Below are 3187 nucleotides of genomic sequence, written 5' to 3'. Positions count from 1 at the left end.
TGCTCCCATGTGGGCCATCCGAATACTGTTACTGGTGATAAAATTCAAGTGGTTAAGGATGGACACATCATCCATTGAAAGTCGATAAAAAAAGAAATTTGATTATCAACAAACCCCATAGCATCAAAATCTGGGGCATCCAAGTCATAAGGTTCAACAGTTTTTTGTTTTTTTGGAGGAGGACCAGCGGTAGGAGATGAGGCAGCACCAGAAGGTGGTCGAACTGGGTCAGAAGGGACAATCCGGACCTGAGGGGTTGGAATAACCTTCCTCGGCCCAAAAGCACTCAACGATGGTTTCTTTTGTGGAACTTGAGTCGACTCTCCCTCTGTAGTCTTGGCTGAGATGTTGGAAACAGCTGTCACCTTCTTTTCCCTACAGAAATGCTTCATAGAATCCGTGGACTTCACCATCTCTAAAAAAGGAAAAAACAAAGATTTAGTTACAAGCAAGAAAGGGACAAATCGACAATCATATAAACAAAAAATTGAAATGAAGTCGGTCACTACCCAGTTCGGCACGAAGAAGGGAAGGATCTCCTAAAAAATTATTCGTGTCAAGATGGGGAGGCTCTCCCCAATTTTCCTCCAACACGTTTACAAAGGCCTTCTCGACCTTATCCAAACTTTCCCAGGAGTACCTAGCTACTACTACATTCTTCTGCCAGCACAAAGGGAAGGAGGCTCATCATTTTCATCCAAAAAGAAGGGCCGAGCCCCCTCAACATCTCGGACCTTGAAATAGAAGCTTTTGAAATCCCTAAAGGACTCGTCATACATAGAGAAAACCTTTTTTCCTTGAGTGGCTCGGAAAGAGACCCAGGAGGCCTTCTTCTTCGCCACCCCAGGCTTTGTCAGAACAAAAAGGTAAAGGAAAAGAGTTTGAGTAGGTCGGATATCCAGCTCCTGACACAACAATTGAAAGATTTTTATGAAGCCCCAAGAATTCGGATGGAGCTGAGAGGGAGCTACATTACAGGACCATAACAACTCGGTCTCAAAAGGGGTAAAAGGAATGGTGATATTCAATTTACTAAAGAAATAGTCATAAGCATAGAAAAACGGACGTTCACCTTGAGTCAAAGAGGGAAAAGTAACCCTCTCCTCAGGGTCAGGAGACACTAACTCATAGTTCTTTTCTTGATCCATATCACTACAAATCCTATGGTGCTTCCTAAGCCGCACACAATACTCAGAGTCAGCAATGGTAACACACATTAACACAATGGGTCCAGCCAGTCAGACATGCCATCCGAGATCTTAGTAGACATCTCAACAATATTTTTGCAAGAAGACATAGGCCAACTATTCCTACAGGAATAAAAAGAAAAGATGGGTTACTACCAAGCAACTCGAATAGATATGATAACAATTCGGACAATAATGTATGAACGACAAGAATTAGACACCGCAGCAAAAGGAAAACCCCAGGATTCACACTAAAATCCAGGGACACCCTTTGGAGGCAATAACCAGGCAGGAACCCGAAAAGAAGGAAATCAACAGACTATGCCCTAACCATCTCACAAACAATCCTCTTCTAGTAACATCACTAAGCAGCAAGAAATTTCATCATCATCAATAAGAATCATCAAAACTACAAATCTTTCTTCACCAAAATGGTCCAAACAAAGTAGTAAACCCAGAAACAAAGACACGCAGAAATGAAAGATGCAGGAACGGCCCAAATAAAACCCTAGGAAAGCAAAAATCACCAGGCACACATCATAGTAAAGGAAATACAGGGATCACCACAAAAGGCGCAAGCTTTTTCAGACAACCACCATTTATTCCTCGAAAGGGTCAAGATTCTCAGAGACAAAAGTCAGTAAAAAGCACATGCAACAGCAGAGACATACGAAAAAGTGACTAAACGAAAATAGTAAAAGGGAAAAGAAAACACCAACCTGAAGAGGAAGAAGAAGCGACCGTTGAGGGAAGGATCCAGAAGAAACAACGACGAAGAAACACCAAGGGAGGAAGAACGGAAAATGCAAAAACAGAGGGTCGAGAGAAACAAAGTGATGCAGCAAACCAAGAGCAAAAAGAAAGGAAGAGAGAAACTGAAATATGAGAGTTCAAAATTCAAAATGAAATGAAAAGAGGGAAAGAAGGGAAACGACAAAAGGGGAGTTAATGAGCATTTAAACCTCACACGTTCCCAAGGAAGCACAATGCGCGCAGTAATTAAACAAAAAGAAAATAACGCTCCGCATTTAAAGGAGACAAGCAGAAGTTATACGGAGATCGACAAAAAAGCTAAATGCTTGAGTTTGACTTCTCCAAAAGATCGAAGTCTGAAGACGCGACCTTAAAAGTAAAATCAAGCTCAAGCAGGGGCACTGTTCATACCTTGGGTCGAGCTATCCGACCCGAACTGATCGAAGACAAAGTGACCGACCTCTTCAGGTCAGGTCCCCCGACCTCTTCTTTAAAAGAGTTTGGCCAAATCGACATAAGAAGCCCAAGCTGGCCCAAACAAAGGGACACAGCCTAATCTAAAGGAAGCCAAAGCCTAGAAGGATAAAGGCGGTTCCCCTTAAAGATAAGATGACTTCACTCAAAGATAAGATAAGATAACTATCTTATCTCCAGAAAGGTCACTCTACACCATTATAAATACACTAGAGCACCCAGGTATAGCTCATACTCTGATTTTACTAAATACCTGCTTAAAGCCCATGCTAACTTAAGCATCGGAGTCTCTTGCAGATACCACCACCCTCCGATGACCAAGGATCTGCAACACCACCAGGTCCAACAAGTCAGACACGGCAACTCCGGCCATCACCACAGATCTCGTCCGAGATCGACCTACAGTTTCAGGTAACCCTCGGAACAGATTCCTATCTTAGTCGTTGACCACAAACATGTCAATTATGAAGAGTTAATCCCACTTAGTCAACCCTAACATCGAGGGTAAGTTAAATAGGCATAATTGATCTTAATCCACAAATCCTAGTGATGAGCGGATAATTTATACGCTTTTTGGCATTGTTTTTAGTATGTTTTTAGTAGAATCTAGTTACTTTTAGGGATGTTTTCATTAGTTTTTATGTTAAATTCACATTTCTGGACTTTACTATGAGTTTGTGTGTTTTTCTCTGATTTTAGATATTTTCTGGCTGATATTGAGGGACTTGAGCAGAAATCAGATTCAGAGGTTGAAGAAGGACTGCTGATGCTGT

The sequence above is a fragment of the Arachis hypogaea genome, chromosome 18 (genome assembly GCF_003086295.3).
Source record: "Arachis hypogaea cultivar Tifrunner chromosome 18, arahy.Tifrunner.gnm2.J5K5, whole genome shotgun sequence".
In the NCBI taxonomy this organism is placed as follows: Eukaryota; Viridiplantae; Streptophyta; class Magnoliopsida; order Fabales; family Fabaceae; genus Arachis; species Arachis hypogaea.
Note: the sequence above shows the minus strand (reverse complement) of the source record.